The sequence below is a fragment of the Camellia sinensis genome, chromosome 3 (genome assembly GCF_055761805.1).
Source record: "Camellia sinensis isolate YWXY chromosome 3, ASM5576180v1, whole genome shotgun sequence".
In the NCBI taxonomy this organism is placed as follows: domain Eukaryota; kingdom Viridiplantae; phylum Streptophyta; class Magnoliopsida; order Ericales; family Theaceae; genus Camellia; species Camellia sinensis.
Genome location: NC_138963.1, coordinates 183229791 through 183247448, shown reverse-complemented (window position 1 = coordinate 183247448; position 17658 = coordinate 183229791). Strand labels below are relative to the sequence as shown.

Below are 17658 nucleotides of genomic sequence, written 5' to 3'. Positions count from 1 at the left end.
TGATGTTGACCCTTGGAGTGATTCTTCAAAGTTGGCTCTTCGTGGAAAATTTTCAAAATGTAAAGAGTCAAGAAATAATCTACTACAACATGTTTAAAATATATTATGAGTCTTGTAGTGGGACCCCCTTTTTTTTTTTTTTAACCCATACATTCTGTCTGCTAGGTCGTCAAGATCTGCTGCTGAGAGTTGGTCGTAAAAGTCATCCCCATCTCCCATGGGTGGTTCATCGTTCCATTCTTGATCATTCTCTCCCATCACTGGTGATTCATGAGAGACGCCATGCTGGTAGTTCGGGTACTGACTTTCATCGACAAATGTCTCTTTGCTGAATGGATATCCTGGGATGGCTAAATTACAATGTATCTTCTGATGTCTATCTTCACAGACTAGATGTCCATAATTTCCATTATAGGCTAAGAGAGAGTTGCTAGCAAATTTTCTCCATTTATTGAGCTGGTCTTTGAGTGAAAATCTTCTGCATGGCCAGGGTCTCCTATTGAGAAGTCCTGGGTATCCTGGAAATGTAGAGGTTCCTCTGAGGTACGTTTTGTGTTTAGCTGGATTGCACCATATTCCCTTCCACTCTGGTAGTTTGCTATCTATCAAAGCTTCCACATACGGATGATGTTCTTCCATTACGCACAGTACTGCATGAGCAAGCTTGTGTCCAAAGTTATCTGTCTGATCTGGATTTGTGAAAATTAGTCTAGAGACAAAGCCGTAATCTAACAATTTTGGAGCTGTTAGATAACGAGTTTCGCCCCTAATTTCTATCTCTAGCGGCTCGAATGTAGCTAAATTTATCTGGCAAAGACAAATGCTGAAGTCTAGGTTACACTGACATCTACCAAAATGTTCTCTTATTGCATTTTTCTTCATCTAAACAGGGTTGCTCTTCATCTTCATAGGTATAGGTCCATTGGTAAGCTAGGCCGGGGCAGTCAACCCTTGCTATGGAGAGATCTTGAAGAAACTGCTGAATAATGACTAACTTGTTGTTTCTGCTATCTCCGGCTAAGGTATAAATATAGGGTTTTAGGTCTTCTATTACTTGGCTTTTCTCACAAAGGGATCGAATGATAGAATGCCTGAAGAAATACATTCTAGCACTCAATTGGTCAAATTCCTCACTGGTGAGTTGTTTGATTTCTGGGCTAGGTAAGGAGGTAGGTGTTCTTTCTGGAGCTAATTTTTTAAGCTGGTTGGTTAAGGTTCTAATGGTTGCTCTCAATTGTTTTTCTTCGTCTCGAAGTTGGTCTAGCTCTTCACTGACCTTCTTGCCTTTATCCATAATTTTCTTGAAATTTTGGGAAAGGCCTTCACAATGTCTGCACATTTGGAGAGGATTCTGAGAATCTATCTGAGGATTAGAACTACTGCTGCTTGTACTACTGCTTCCACTTGTCTGGCTAACTGGAACGCCACTGGTAGCAAGGATGGTAGATCTCATCTTGCTCAATGTGTCCAGGTAATCTTTAGCTATCTGGCTAATAAAGTAACTGGTTCCTATTTGTCTTCGGGCATAGGTACTGGCTAACTCAAAATCATAAAATCCTTTAAACTGAGGTGTGGGAAAATATTTGACTAAAGGTTCTACTTCTATCCAATCATGGTAAATACCAGGCTTGGTTCTTTTAGCTACTACATAGAAAGAAAAACTTTTAGACAAGGGCTTGTTTTGGATTTTTGAAAAATATATACTGAGAGAGTTTAGGGCTGAAAAGCGCTTAGCTGGGTGGTTTTGGCTGGTCCAAAGGTTATCTAAAAGACACTGTTGAACTGGGTCTAACTCAATCCCTGTTAAGGGTCTGAACTTGGTTCTGCCTTCATGAATGGGAAGAGAAAATCCCCCAAAGTTCATGGTCTTGCTGTTTTCCATTATCTGCACAAAAATTAAACTGGTTGTCTTCTTTTTCTAAATAAATTTTTCTACTTAACCAGTCTATTAATTTATTATCGCTTCCTTTAATATGCTCAAATTCTACTTTATATCCTTGTCCTACTATACAATCTAAAAATTTTGCCCATCTTCTAGTACTTAATTTACGCTCGTTTAGTTTGTTATGAAATCTAACTATGGCTTCACAATCTGTCCTTATTGTAAAAGGTTTGTGCAAAAATAATCTAAATTTATTTATTGCGTATACTACTCCTAGTATTTCAAATTCTAGGCTGATCATAGTTGTATCTTTTTCTTTAAATTTTCCAGAACTGTATCTACAAATGCGTTCTTTATTTTTACTGTCGTATTTACTGGGTTTAGCTAATAATATTGTTCCCCATCCTAATTGACTTGCGTCTGTTTCTACAACTATGTATTCAGATTCTAAGGGAAGTTGTAGGTCTGGTAGGTTTTTACAAATGTCTTTTATTTTTCTAACTAGAGCTATATCTTGCTGATTGAAATATTTCTGTCCTGTGGGTGTGGTCTTACTATAAAGGGGTCCTATTATTTTACTAAGATTAGGAATATACATTCGTGCATAATTTAAGATTCCTAAAAAGGATTGCAGTTGCTTTGTATCTTCTAATTTATCTAGATAGTCTAAAATTTTCTTGACTATATGAGGTTGTAACCTAATTTTTCCATCTCCTAGCTCCATTCCTAAAAATTCTATGTAGGGTTTATTTAATACCATCTTTTTCTTGCTGATTATTATTCCATTATTTATGAATTCTTCTAATGTTATATACAAATGATCTATATGACTACTTTTATCTGGACTGAACACTAATATGCCATCTATATATACCAATATAAAACTATATTTATTAAATATACTATCCATTTTGTGCTGGAATATGGAAGGTGCATTTTTTAATCCAAAGGGCATAACTAGCCACTCATAATGTCCTTGAGGGCAACAGAGGGCTGTCCATGGTATGCTTTCCTTTTCCATTTTTATCTGCCAAAATCCTGACTTACAATCAAATTTGCTAAATATCTTTGCTGTCTGTATTCTATTTATGAGTTGGTCTTTATCTGGTATATTATATTTATCATCTTCTGTATTATCATTTAATCTTTTATAATTTATCACTATTCTAGCTTTTCCTCTTTTTATCTCTGCATGATTTCTAACCATAAAGGCTGCGCTCCTGTGCGGGCTATTGCTGGGTCTAATTACTCCTAGATCTAGTAATTCCTTAATTTGTGTTCTAAATTCTTCTATGTCTGCTGGTGTATGATCTATTTGTGCTGAGGTAATCCTATAATCTTTGTTTTTTATATCTAGACTAGCTAAAATTTTATTTCTTTCCCAATATTTCATGGGCTGTTCTCCTAAAATTTCTGTTGTTTCAGCTAATCTTATTATCTCATCTAATCCATTTTCGGTTCTCCTGTATATTGGTTTTTTCTTTATTTTTCCTATTTTTGCAAAAATTAATTCTAAATTAGCTGGTTGTTTAAAATCTTCTAGGTTCCAATAATCTTTCTTATTTTCAAAATCAAATTCTTCTAAATCATAATTTTCTGTATCTAAATTTTCTAAAGACGTATTTGCTATCTCATTAGGTATATATTTTTGGGCTAGGTCGGGAAAAATATTTCTACTTGGAAATAAAAAACTAGTTGGAACTGAATCTACTCCTATGGTACCACCACGCTTCTCACGCAACTTTGAGGAATGGATGATGGTGCTAAGGGCATAAGCTGTTGGTGTATGTACAGTTCGCTTGAAGAAACTAATGTTGTTTTGACTGAGTAACATGCCACCTTGTAAGCTAAGGATGAAATTAAGTGCTAAGATGAAAGGATGATTCTGTCGGGTATTTCCAATCCAAACCTGAGGTAAAGGAAACCATTCTATATGCTGATCTTGAGAACCTAAATGATGAAAACTAATCTGTGCTCCATTGATGCAATGTGTGTATATCTGTTTAGTGCCGTCTGCTATACTAACTAAAGCTGGGGTTGTTAAAGTCGTGCTCCATCCTGGGGGAACTACTTGTTGTTCAATATATGATTTACTAGCTCCTGTATCTATCATGACATCTATACTAAGGGTTTTTGCTGCAAACTTGAGTACACAAGAGATCTCGACTAGATTTGGTTTAGGTATAACCGGATAATTAAATGGTAAGGATGTAGTATCTGGCTGGGCTTTAAAATATTGACTAAAGGGTTGAGAATCAACTAGGTTGACTAATTCTAATGAATTCATATGCTCTTCAATCAGTTTGTCTTTTAAAGGGTACTTATTGTGAAATTGTTCTAGCTGCTGTTTAAGCTGTCTATTTTCTGATTCTAAACATTCTATGTCAAAACTAGTCTTAGTTTCTATCTCGTGTATTTGTATCTTAAGTTCTCTTACTTGTAGTTCTAATTCTCTAATTGTTAAATGTAATTCTCTACTTTCTAGACTATGATCTTCTTTAGTATTTCCTAATGCTATCTTATGTGTTATATTTAATTTTTCTAGACAGACTATACAATAGGTTATACTGCATAATAAACATTGAGCTCGTTTATCTTTAGCTGGAAACCAATTACAATAGCTGCATCTAGTGGTATCAAATCCTAATCCTATTTGAAAGTTATGCTGACATTCAGTATCTGCATTGCATTCCATTATAAAGAAAGTATCTTGGGAAGGGGTTAGTCCTATTTCTTGGTTGAGTTGTCCTAAAAGATTATCTATATTAGTATCACTTTCTGAGTCACTATCTGAACTTATGGCTTCTATTTGATATTCATAATCGCTGACTATACTATATACTTCTGAATCATCACTAGTTATGCTAATTATATCTTCTTATAAGTCTTCTATAATATGTAGTCTTTCTATCTGTTTATTAGTATTTGGTCTTTGTCTTTTTGGGCAGTTCTTTGCAAAATGATTGGGTTCTCCACATATAAAACAATTGCATTTTTTACTGTTGGGTTTTCTAACATATCTTTGTTTTCTTTTATCTTTTTCTTCTCTGGGTAATTTCTTATAATTTGTCCTATTAAAAGTTCTACTTTTTCTAATGAATTTTTGTTTTTTCCATGGTTTTCTATATTTTTTCTTCCAATATTTTTCTTTTTTATATTTTCCATATTTTTTGTATTTTTTCCTATTATGTTCATCTTCATATTGCTGAGGAGTATATATTACACTGTTACAAAAGCCGTAACTTTGTTTTTTCAAGTCTTTCTGTATTTTAACTTCTATACATTTTTCTCTGAGCTTATAAAATGTAAAAACTATTCTAGGTCCTATTCCTAAAGTTCCTCTTATTCTTAATTCTCCAGTGGCTATTCTCGCTGGTAAACTTGCATAATAAATTGACCATTTGTTTTCTATCTCTCTTCTTAATTCTCCTGGTAATTTTCTAAAATATTTATTTCCTATTTCTTCATCAAAGCTTTTTCCAGTTTTTGCTGCTATGGCTAAGTATTCTTTACTAAAAGGTACAATATATTTCCAACTTCCCAATGTCATTTGGTCTAACTCAGTTAATGCTACGCTTTGAGCGGAGTCATTTCCTCTAGAAGGATCATATCCTATAAGTATTTCTTTAATAAAATTTGTAAAATTCCACTGGTTATTTCCTAATTCTTTGAGCTGTTTAATTGTTTCTTCATATTTCCCCTTTTTAATATAATATAATATTATTAATTTAATATAATATAATTTAATACAAAATTTGAATATAATATTATTGAATTTAATTTAATAGAATATAATTTAATATAAAATTTTGAATTTAATAGAATATAATATTATTTAATTTAATTTAATATAATATAATACTATTTAATATAAATTTTGAATTTAATATAATATAATATTATGAGGGCAATATTGAAAATTACTTGTTTATATCCCACAATATATTTTGTAAAATAAACATGGATAATATATATCCAATCTTATATATCAAGTCAACAAATATGAATTGAAAAATATATTATCCAATACCTATATCCTATTCATTATATATCTTGACTAAATCACACATCATATTATATCTAGTAAAACAAACAGGGCCCTAGAGTAAATTCCTATACTAAACCCCAACAATGATCTATGAATGGTTAACACGTGTCTCATTCAGTTTCTAAGGATTAACATTCAAACCCATCAAAATAATATCGTTTTAATAAGTAAATTGAAAAAAAAAATTAGATTTCAAAATTCTCTCGTAGCTGCCTGGTATACACGCAACAAATATATAAAAACAGGGTGGGAAAGAGAGAGATAACAACGACGCTCCCTCTCTCTCGATGCCCCGCCGTGGCCCTGCTGCAGCTGATTCAAGAAAAATACAAGTTTTTATTCCTCCAAAAATCTCCAATATTTGGGTTTTGAATTGAAAAATTCAAAAAAAAAAAATTTAATATTAATTGTAATACAAGTTTGTTGGTTCTTGAATGTGTCGATTGAGAGATTCTTTCTATTTTTAGGGCTTTGATTTGTTTTGTTTTTTATTTTGTTTTGAAATGTACTGTTTTTGCAATATAACTGTGTATCAACTAACTGATATATTAAAAACAAATTACTACATCTGTATTTTATAGCGAAAATCTAAGTGTCATGACGAATTTTGCTTCCAAAAGTCATCAAAATACCTAGAGTAGAAGCATGAATTTTGAGGAACTAAACTGTTTTGAGAGTAATCATATAGTAAAAGCTTACTGGTACAAAAACAAAGTCCACATTTGTTCTCCTTTGTTTATATAATCTAATATGAGTCAACTCTTGTAATATTTTTATTCAGTTTATATTATTTTGGAAACATAATTTAGTGTTTTTATGCTAATATTGACCACCTATTTATTTTTTAAGTGATTTGGCACATTGAAATGGAACCTAACAATGTTGAGAATGACGGGGGTGATTGTGATTGGAAGCCTAGAATTCGCATGACATTTGATACAGAACAAGAAGCATATGATTTCTACAATGCTTATGGAAGAAGGTTGGGCTTTAGTATTAGAAGGGGTTATCTAAACAAGAGCAAGGAGGTGCAAATCACTTCAAGGCAATTTGTTTGTAATAAGGAAGGGTTTCGAGTTGTCGACAAGCGAGATCTATTAATAAAAATCCTAAGCAGGAAATGAGGACTGGTTGTCAAGCCCGACTTATCATTAAGTGAGATAGAACTATTGAGAAATTTTTTGTTGGTGATTTTGTTGAACAACATAACCATATCTTTGTACCAGCTGTTGGAAATAATGGTTTTTATAGGCTTATTTTGGGCCAACTTTGAGTCCAAAATTGAGTGGGCCCCAAACGTCTTTTCGGGTGGGTCTGAAGAGGTGATGTGTTCCTTGCCGCATGGCAAGTCACACGGTAAAGACGGTTCGTCAAAACCATTTATGAGTGAATGAGAAGTTGACGTCGTTTTTGAGTTCGTGGAATGAACAATTAAATAATTAAATGTAGATTTTCTTGAAATGGGTTGTCCCACATTGAAACTTTAAGAGAGCTTTTGTGAGTATATAAGCTCTTAGTGTACTAACTTGGGTTGGGCCCCAAGGGGCACCCCAAGCTTGTAGAAGAGAGGAGTTATCGACAAATGTAACCTTAGCCCAAAACCACCAGAAACGCGCGCGCTGCCGCTGCCGCTGTCCTGCCAAGCCGTGTGGGTTGTGGGTCGGGTTGGTTCTTATATTAATTTTTTGAACAAAATTTATTTGAATTTTTAATGAAATTAAATTCAAATTTTGTGCCAAAAATTGAATTAATTTTCTATCCATTTTTATCTCCTTCAGTCCAAAATTTCCTAACAGATTCAACTATTTTTATAGTATTAAACTACTAGCAGTTCCGAGCAGTTTAAAATTGCAAAACGGTTTGCAGATCTGTTTGAATTTTAAACTGCATCTGTATAGTTTAAATATGCACCTGTTCACTTTTTTTATGTACCTGTTCGAGTCCGCAATTTGCCTATATATACCAGCATTTTCTAGCAATATTTTGTTCGGGAAAAACAGTCTGGAAATTTTATTTTCTTGTTGTCCAGATTTTTATCTGTTTGCATTATTCTTCATTTTAATTTTAGGAAAAAATTCAGAGAGTTTAGAACACAGGTTTTGTTCGCCGAACAAATTGTTAAGAGTGCTGCTACAAGTTGTAAAGATCATTGTATCCTGAGAGATAGACACCACTTAATCGTAAGCACCGTAGCGGGAGAATCTATCTTAAGGATAGAGTGTCACACACTTGACTTGATTTTTTTATTATTCATTTCATTTGGTAAAATAAATTCGGTACGTTATTTATTTTATTTGTTTGATTTTGTTTCAATTTATTTATTGTACACAGAAGATTGTTTCAACAATCTTAAGACAAGTTGAATTATTTTGTTTACAAAATTTTTCGTTTGTTTCCCTTTATCTTTCTTCTTCTTACAGAAATTATTTTCTGTGATTTTACAAAATAACATTCTGGTCGGAAAATAAATAGCAGCAATATACTATTTGACAGATAGTAGTAATATACTGTCTATTTTCTTTGACAACTAGTAGTAATATACTGATGTCATTAACAATTCAGAATATTTATTTGTGAAATTTTGTCAGAAATTAATTTTGGTTTTCAGAAATTATTTCTGAGTGTTCATTAATTAAAATTCTGTTTCAATATTTTAATTATTGAAGTGTTACAGAAATTTAATTTTCTGTGTGGAATTAATTTGGTTAAATAAAATTTTATTTTATTTTCAAATTAATTGAAAAAATAAAAGTTACAATTCTTGTTTCTTTTATTTTACAAAATTTAATTTTCTGTGTGGAATTAATTTGTTTAAATAAATTTTTATTTTATTTTCAAATTAATTAGAAATAAAAATTACAATTCTTGTTACTTTTATTTTTACAAAATTTAAAATTCTGTGTTTATGGTTTAATTTTCTGTGTAGTATAAAATTCTAATTCTAATTTTGTTTTATAATTTAGAATTCATGGCTACAAAAACTGGTCAAACTAATGTTTAAAGCAGTACGGGTATGGTGATTGTCATTGCGCCAACCCCTCCTTATGGTGGGACTGTGCTAGTGAATCATAATAAAAAGCTAGAGAAGTTCTTAGGAACTGATTTTTGCAAAGGCAAAGAAAGATCAAGTAAGAAGGTTGTTAAAGCCAATATGACTGAAATGGATAAAATTTCCAATGGTGTGATGTCATAAATCTTTCTGCAGTTGTTTCCAAGACAAATCTTGTCGGAAATCCTAAAGAGTGGTGGGTGGACACTGGTACTACTCGCCACATCTGTGCCGACAAAAAGATGTTCACATCTTATTTTACTGTGGACAACGGTGAACAACTTTTTTATGGGTAACTCCTCAACTTCCAAAGTTGAAGGACAATGAAAGATTATTCTGAAGTTGACATATGGAAAGGAACTCACTCTTAACAATGTGCTGCATGTACCAGACATTCGCAAGAATCTTGTTTCCGAATCTTTGTTTAGTAAAATGGGTTTAGGCTAGTTTTTTAAAGTGACAAGTTTGTACTTACCAAAAATGGGATGGATGTAGGAAAATGTTATATGTCTGATGTCCTTTTCAAAATGAATGTAATGATTGTTGTACCCTCTATTATTAATAAAAATACATCTTCTTCTTACTTGCTTGAGTCTTCAAATTTATGACATGGTAAACTTGGGCATGTTAATTATGGATCTTTGCGTAGATTAATTAATATGGAGTGTTTACCTAAATTTGACATTGATTCAAATCATAAATGTGAAATGTGCGTTGAGGCAAAATTATCCAAAACTACTTTTCATTCAATTGAAATATAGCGATCCCGGGTTTACCCTTGTTGTACAGTGATCCGGACATGTGTCCATGGATGTTGGTAGTTGTTTATTATCTTGTTTGCATCCTTTTTACTTCGAATTTGAGTTATAGGATGTGTTGGGCAGGTTTGTTACAGGTTGGTTGAGTTTAGAAACCAAAACTAGTTGCCCAGATTTTGACCTGTCCGCTCGAGCGGGGGTGTTGGCACTCGAGCGGGAATTGCACCCATCCAGTATTTTCTGTGCAGTGTTGGACGCTCGAGCGTGGTATTGGCCGCTCGAGCGGGGTTGTGTGAGTGCCGCTCGAGCGGGGAGTTGGGAGCTCGAGCGGAAACCTGGTTCTGTAAAAGTTCTGGGAGTGTGTATCCGCCGCTCGAGCGGAATTGTCGGCGCTCAAGCGGGAGTTTGTGAGAGACGCTCGAGCGGAGTGTTTGACGCTCGAGCGGGTCGGCTGGGTTTAAGTTCCGTGTTTTGACTTTTCAAATCACTTTTTCACTTTCTCTTCTCTCTCCTACTTTTCCAAAAACACCATTGTTGAGCCTCTCACTCTAGAACTCTACCTTCTCTCTAGGTTTTGATCTAGTAGGAGTGATTTGCTCACCTTTGGCCTTTACAAAAAAGTTGTTGATTGTCGAGGGTTACTTTTTAATCTGAAAATTTTGAGATTTGGAGCACATTGGGTTTTGTCTTCTTCTCCCTTGGAGCTCCGAATTTGAGGTAGGGATATCCTACTCCTCTCTATGGATTTTGTCTTTAAATTTTGGTATTTTGAGATGTTGGGGTTGGTTTGGTAATCTTGTGAAGATTTGGGGCTTTTGTGTTATTTTACAAAGGTTGGGGTTTTATTTATAATAAACCTAGATGTATTTGTGGTATAGAGAAATGGAATAAATGTTGAATCATTGATGAAAATGGGACCTAAGGGTTGAAATGGTAATTATGGAAAATGACCTAATTACATTGTTGATTAATTGAGATAATTAATTGTGAGAAATGAGGAAATGAAATGGAATTGTTGAGATTGGAAATGTATGGGGTTAAAGGGTGTAGTTGAATTGTTATCACACACCGAATTGAAATGTTGATTGATTATCCATTTGTGCATTTATTTTCTGTATAGAAATAATTGCTTTGGGCTATCGGTGGAGGATAGTCGTGATTGTTGTAGACAATGCATGATGATTAGGCAAACGGAAACTAATCAATGGAATGTGTCATGGAATTTGACGGTTGATAGAATACATTAACTGTATGTATTGAGTGATTGTATATAGAACCAATGTGTTTGTATACGTTATGTGTAGAGGAGGAGATGGGGGATGTACTCCGCGGTTTAGGGGAAGATGGGGGATGTACCTCTAAACCGGATAGTGTTGGGAGAAGATAGGAGATGAACTCCGTAGATACAACTCATATGCTTGTCTAGAGAAGTGAAGATAGAGCTCATATGCTTATCTTTGTGAAGTGTGGATATAGCTTATATGCTTATCTGTGGATATTGTGGTTATACATATCTGTTGTAGAATGTGGATATAGCTTATTTGCTTATCTGAGAATGTGGATATTGTTGTTATACATATCTGTTGAGAATGTGGGTAGTGCTTATATGCCTATCCGTTGAAAAGGGGAAAATGAAAGGTAACTTGGACTCATAAGTCGTATGACATAAGTATGTGATTTATGTGAATGTATCAGTGTTGGCCATCTATCAATTGCTAATCTTTTAGTCATTGTTCATGGTTGGTTTAGTATATTTCTACTGGGCTGTGGCTCACCCTATATGGGAATATCATTTTCAGGTACAGGTAGCATGCCACCTCCAAGGACATAGCTTGGGAGGCTAGAGGCGGACATACTTTTGTCCTTTTACTTTTTGATGTATTACATGTAAATTCAGGCCAAGGGCTTAATGTGTATGAGTTAGTACTCTTTTGTTAACCAAGTGTTAACTTGGAAAGCTGTAAGCCCTTAGGGCATTTGCTTTTGTTGTTAACATGTAATACTTATGTAATGGAATTCTGATAAATGGAAGAATGTGGAACTTTTACATATCAATGCATGTCTTATTTGTTGGGTTTAATGTTATTATTTTGAGGGCGTTACATGAAAGAAATACGAAACCACTTGAATTAATTCATAGTGACATTTGTGATTTTAAATCAATTCAAACTAGAGGTGGGAAAAAATATTTTATCACTTTTATAGATGACTATACTAGATATAGTTATGTTTATTTAATTCGAACTAAGGATGAAACTTTGAAAACTTTCATTCAATATAAGAACGAAGTTGAAAATCAACTTGGTAAGAAAATTAAGAAACTTAGAAGTGATAAAGGTGGTGAATATGAATCACCTTTTGGTGAATTTTGTAAAGAACATGAAATAATTTATCAAACCACCGCTACTTACTCAACTCAGCAAAATGTAATTACTAAAAGAAAAAATAGGGCTTTAAAAGAAATAATGAATGCCATGTTAATCAGTTCTAGATTACCTCAGAACTTATGGGAGAAAGCAATACTTTCTGGTAATTATGTTTTAAATAAAGTACCCTGAAAGAAAATGAATCAAACACCTTATAAATTGTGTTATGGAAGAGTACCATCCTACATATACTTAAAAGTGAGGGGGTGTTTGTGTGACAACCCCGCCATGTATAATATTTTATATTTGGTTAATTAAGGAGATTTGAGATTTTAATTAGTCGTTATCCTAATTTAATTTGAGATTTATCAGAATTGTGGAATCTAATTCGTATATGATTCTATTGAAAATTTATTTTGGATTTGGAATTAAGGGTCTAAATGGCTTAAGGAAGTGGAATTAAGAAGTTGAATCAATTTAATTTTAATTACGGGCCCATTTGTGAGTTAATTAAATATTCGATTCAGTTTAGTAAAATTGAGATTCGATTAATTAAGTTCGAATTGGAGATAATTAAGTTAATTAACTTATGAGTATTGGGAATGGTGATTATTATGAATTAAATTTATTTATGGGGTGTCCAATTTGAATATGCAATTTATTGACGGAACTTTGGAGTCTGATTAGAAATTAAAGGCCTAATTGATTTGGGGAATCAAAATTGATGATGACAATAAGTTTAATTTAATATTTGGAGCTTTTTGGGAGTTTGATTAACAATCTGATTCAGATCGATAATTTTAAATATAATTAATTGGGTTATAAAGGAAGTCGAATTAGATGAATTAAATCATGTGGAATTTATGATTAGTAGTAATTAATTTAATTATGTGTTAATCAAGATTTATTAAGAATAAGTGTTATTTAATTAAAATAATCTTAACCATAAATTAATTTATAAAATGCTTTAGATTTTGAGAATATATGTGGGTGTGTGTGCTGAGAAGTGTGTGTGTGTGCGCAGAGAAATCTGAGAGTGTGTGTATTATTGTTGTGCTGGAAGCTTAAAGTGGGTGCACGTGTGCTTGTGCAATGTTAAGAATTGAACATGTGTGTGTAAGTGTTGATAACCTTCAAGTTTTATATGTGTGCATGAGAAAGAGAGAATAGGCAATCTATTTATTATTTGGTCAGAGCATTCTTGTGCTTCATCTTTATTTTGACAGAACCGTGAGAGAGGAGGAGAGCCGTGAGTGATCAATTCCTTAGATCCTTGCTGGGAATTTTGAAGAAGATTAAGGAAAGCTAGAGAAGAAAAAGATTTAAAGGGGAAATCAAATTTAATTGCTGAAATTAAAATTTGAGGTATGAAATTTAAGCTTGATTTATGTAGGATTTTCTTTTTATGCTTGAGATTGAGAAGGGTTTGAAATCATGTTCATGAAATTAGAGAGAAATTGGGTTTGAGCAAGAAATGAGTTACATACATAATTATGAAAAATTATGTTAAGTTTCATCATTTTAATTTAATTTTGGAAATTGCATGCATAAGAAACTCATCAATCAAGAACTCTAGATGAGGAATAAAGCTCAAATCTTGTAAATAAATTATTTAGACGTTGAAATTAAGAAGTAAGTAGATTCAATTTCCATGTAATTAAAAAGAAATTAGCAAATTGATAAAAGTTAGGTCTTGCATGTTCAATCAAGATAGGTTTTATGGTTCTTTAAATTTGTCATGGATGAGTTTAATTTTGGGAATCATGCTTGAATTGAGTCCCATAAATTACATGCAACGAGGATTATTTGAAGATTTGATCCATGCAATGGGGACAGGCTCAAATTTATGGAAGTTAAATTGGGAATTAACTATGTTGAGTTTGATTTTTGTAATCTTACATGAGTCTGAGTCTAATCTCTACATGCATGAACGTATTCTTTAATTTTGAGACTCTAATTGTACATGCATCATGGATTTAAATAATTGATTTCATGTTTTGATGTAATGAGAATTAAGCTTTGGAAAATGATGGGTTTATGAACAAAGAACTTAATTTGTAAATTAAAGAAGTTTTGATGTAATTGATTTAAAATTGATTATGTTTGATGAAGATGAGCATCAATTGTGTTATTTAAGTTGAAAATGAAGCCTATCGCACATGCATGTGAAATTCAAAGTGATATGGAAATTAATTTGCATGTGAAATTCAAAGTGATATGGAAATTAATTTGCATGAGTTTTAAGGATATGAAGTTGGTATGGGTTGTCAAGAAAAATGTAAAATAATTTGGGAATTGAATTATAATTTTGGACAAATAAGACTCAATTTTCTTATGGCCTCATATTGTATAAAGACTTCTATAATTTTGTATCAAGAACATGAGTTTTAGATCCTTTGAATACTAAGTTTGAGCTTCAAATGCAATTCTGGAAATTCCAGAATTCGGCATGTCCGCTTGAGCAGGGAAAGCGCCGCTCGAGCGTGAAATGTTGGCTTCCAGTATTTTTGCAGATCAAAGAGGTCCGCTTGAGCGGCCAAATCCGCGCTCGAGCGGAGAGCCATGTTCCTGAAATTATGAAAAATGGTTTTGTGTTTTGTTTTCCATTCTTTTTCATTTCTAAGCACTCTTAGGAATACATTGGGCTTTGTAAATGTCCTAAAGGGTAAAGAAAGAAGCCTAAAAGAAATAAATAGATTAAAGAACGGATTGAATTGTTTGTGACCCAATATGTGTTATGAATTGTGTAGGGTCGAGCATAAGGACGAATCCACCGGCAGAACACTGTGAGTAATATCTTAGTAAAGATATGTTCAAGTATGTTGCTTTCCCAAACATTACTTCTGTACATGCCTTATGGATTTGTATGCTTGAAATAAGAATGAGTATTCTAAGTGTCAGTCTTTTGCCTAAGACTAAGTGAATACAAATACGATCATAATCATGAGCATGAAACACACATAAATACGTTTGACATGAATGATTGAGCCAAAGGCCATCTGACATGAATGATAATCTAATATGAATGATTGGACCAAAGGCCGTTTGACATGAATGATAGTTTGATATGAATGAATGGGCCAAAGGCCGTTTGACGTGAATAATTAGGCCAAAGGCCATTTGACATGAATGATAGTTTGACATGAACGATTGGGCCAAAGGCCGTTTGACATGAATGATAGTTTGACATGAACGATTGGGCCAAAGGCTGTTTGACGTGAATGACTGGGCCAAAGGCCGTTTGAAATGAATGATAGTTTCACCTGAACGATTGGGCCAAAGGCCGTTTGACATAAATGATAGTTTGACATGAACAATTGGGCCAAAGACCGTTTGACATGAATGATAGTTTGACATGAATGATTGGGCCAAAGGCTGTTTGACGTGAATGATTGGGCCAAAGGCCGTTTGACATGAATGATAGTTTGACATGAACGATTGGGCCAAAAGCCGTTTGACATGAATAATAGTTTGTCATGAACGATTGGGCCAAAGGCCGTTTGACATGAATGATTGGGCCAAAGGTCGTCTGACATGAATGATTGGGCCAAAGGTTGTCTGACATGAATGATAGTCTGACATGAATGACTGGGCCGAAGGCCGTTTGACATGAATGATTGAACTGAAAGTTGTTTAACACAAATAAATTGGGCCCGAGGCCGTTTGATAAGAGCGAATAGGGCCTGAGGCCGTTTGATATGTTTGGGCCTGAGGCTGTTTGATGTATTAGATAAAAAAACGTGAATGGGCCTAAGGCCGTTAGATATGTCTATTACGCATTTCATTCATGTAACTTCTTTATTTTGATATTATTCATTGGGCTATCATTCACTCTCATTTATATGTGTGTAGGTGAACAAAGAGTTGACCAAACCCAACCTCAGTGAAAGATATGAAAGGAAGCCGAGTTTTGTGGAGTCAGCCCGCACGTCTCACGCACGAGACTTTATTTTTGTTCTTGTGTTCACACTTTTGCTTGGCCGGTGAATACGTTGGATCATCTATGTATATAAGTTTGTTTTGTTTGGCTGACTGCATGTTTTGGAGTTCTTGGATGTATAAAATATTAACCCTGTTTTTATGTGTGAGTTTTTATGGACTATTTATGAAATGTTTCGCTTTATCATGTAAGCACAGCTCATTGGACAAAAATTTTAAGTATGCTTCCGCTTTTGGCCCCATGTGATTATTTTTAAAATCTGTTTTTTGTCTGAGGTTGTAGGTAATCTAATGATTACTGGCCGGTTATGATCCTAACCTATAGGGGCGGGTTCGGGTCATGACAGTTTGGCTAAAGTAGCTATTCCTAGTCCTAAAAAGACTATGATAGGTCCTAAAACCGTTGATTGCATTTTCATTGGTTATGCCAAGAATAGTAGTGCATATTGGTTTTTGATTCATAAATCAGAACATACCAAAATAAATATAAATATTATTATTGAGTCTCGGAATGCATCATTTTTTGAACATATATTTCTAAATAAGATTGGACAAGAGACTAGTATTAACAAAAGATCTCATGATGCTATTACTAGTGATGATCAAGAACAAGATCAAGAGCAAGAGATAGATCAAGATGAGGAAGAGGAACCTAAGTGTAGTAAACATGCTAGAACCTCAAAATCTTTTGGTCCAGATTTTCTAACATTTTTGTTAGAAAATGAGCCCTTAACTTTTAAAGAAGCTATGTCTAGTCCTGAAACTCCTTTTTGGAAAGAAGCTGTCAATAATAAAGTTGAATCCATCTTGCAAAATCACACTTGGGAATTAGTGGACTTATTACCTGGTTGTAGACCTCTTGGGTACAAGTGGATTTTCAAAAGAAAAATGAAAGCGGATGGATCAATTGACAAATACAAGGCAAGACTTGTGGTCAAAGGTTTTAGACAAAAGAAGGTCTTGATTACTTTGACACATACTCACCGGTTACTAGAATAGCATCCATTAAAATGCTAATTGCTATTGCATCGTTGTACAATCTAGAAATTAATCAAATGGATGTGAAAACCGCTTTCTTAAATGGTGAGTTAGATGAAGAAATTTACATAGAATAACCAGAAGGTTTTTCTATTCTAGGAAAAGAAAAGAAATCGTGTAAGTTGGTTAAATCATTATATGGTTTAAAACAAGCGCCAAAGCAATGGTATGAGAAATTTGACAAGGCAATGATGTCAAATGAATTTAAAATTAATGAGTGTGACAAATGTGTTTATATTAAAAACACAGACAAATGTTATGTTATAGTATGTCTTTATGTGGATGATATGCTCATCATAGGTAGTAATAATGACATGATTAAAACTACCAAGAAAATGTTGAATAAACAGTTTGACATGAAAGACATGGGCATTGCTAATGTAATTCTTGGTATGAAAATTACCAAAACATCAGAAGATTATGCTTTGTCACAATTTCATTACATTGAGAAAATACTTGACAAATTTAGCAAAGATCATGATCATCTTGCTAAAACACCTGTAGATGTTAATTTGTTTTTGTCTAAGAATATACAGGAAAGTATTTCTCAATTAGAGTATGCCCAAATTATTGGAAGC

The 17658-nt window shown here is 33.4% G+C and overlaps 1 long non-coding RNA gene across 1 annotated transcript; it reads left to right on the top strand.

Moving 5' to 3' along the window:
• Positions 1–13272: 13272 nt before the first annotated feature.
• On the top strand, positions 13273–16234 carry LOC114303945 (uncharacterized). The gene is made up of 2 exons (XR_014363243.1): positions 13273–13468; positions 14854–16234. It is a non-coding gene; the product is annotated as an uncharacterized LOC114303945 (long non-coding RNA).
• Positions 16235–17658: the final 1424 nt, after the last annotated feature.